The sequence below is a fragment of the Carlito syrichta genome, unplaced genomic scaffold (assembly GCF_000164805.1).
Source record: "Carlito syrichta isolate Samal-C Ts95f unplaced genomic scaffold, Tarsius_syrichta-2.0.1 Scaffold316021, whole genome shotgun sequence".
In the NCBI taxonomy this organism is placed as follows: Eukaryota; Metazoa; Chordata; class Mammalia; order Primates; family Tarsiidae; genus Carlito; species Carlito syrichta.
In genome coordinates, this window is record NW_007260117.1 from 25814 (window position 1) to 26870 (window position 1057).

Consider the following 1057-nt stretch of genomic DNA (forward strand, 5'->3'; position numbering starts at 1 on the left):
AGCGGCCACTGCACTCCAGTCTGGGCGACAGAGTGAGACTCCAACTCAAAAATATATATACGTGTATATATATACACGTATATATATTTTGTAGAGATGGAGTCTCACTCTGTCGCCCAGTCTGGTCACAATTTACTCCCCTTTTAATGGATGCCTTGGTTGTTTCCACATTTTTGTTATTTGAGCATTGCTGTCATGAGCATCATAGTATACCTATCGTGACAAACTTTTGGAAGAAAATCTTAATTTTTATTTTTCTTGAGTTGGAGTCTCACTCTGTCTCCCAGGCTCGAGAGTATAGGGGCATGCTCACGGTCACCGCAGGCTCAACCTGCTGGACTTAGGCGATCCTTCTACCTCAGCCTTCCAAGTAGCTGGAACTCAGATGCAGGCCACCATGCTTTGCTAGTTTTTTTGTGATTTATTGTAGAGACAAGGTCTTACCAAGTTGCCCAGGCTGGGTTCATACTCCTGGGCTCAGTCAGTCGTCTTGCCTCCACCTTCCAAAGTGATGGGATTACAGGTGTGAGCCACTGTACCCAGCGAGAAAATCTTTAAGGTAAATTTTTAGTGTTAGGATTGCTGAATCTAATAGTATGTATATTATAAATCTTATTAAATCCTGCCAAACTGCTTTTTAGAAAGGTTTTACCACTTTGCTCCTTGCCAGTAGGTTCTGTGGGTACCTGTTTACTTACACCCTTCTGTCAGGATGAGTCATACATGTTTTTCCTGTCCATTAGGTAAAAAACTGGTATGTCAGCCAGGTGTGGTGGCTCACGCCTGTAATCCTAGCACTTTGAGAGGTGGAGACAAGGGAATTGCCTGAGCCCAGGGGCTCGAGATCAGCCTGGATAACCTGGCAAGCCTTCATCTCTATAGTAAATTAAAAAATTAGCTGGGCATGATGGCATGTGTCTGTAGTTCCCAGCTGTTTGGAAGGCTGAGATGAAAGGATGGCCTGAATCCAGCAGGTTGAGGCTTAGGTAGCCATGAGTCTGTCATTGCACTCCAGCCTGGGCAACAGAATGAGACTCCAACTCCAAAAAAAAAAAAA

The 1057-nt window shown here is 44.3% G+C and overlaps 1 protein-coding gene across 5 annotated transcripts in view; it reads left to right on the forward strand.

The window, feature by feature from the left end:
- The window catches only part of AGBL2 (ATP/GTP binding protein like 2), a 25332-nt gene that overhangs the window by 7250 nt on the left and 17025 nt on the right, over positions 1-1057 (forward strand). The window lies entirely within an intron of this gene.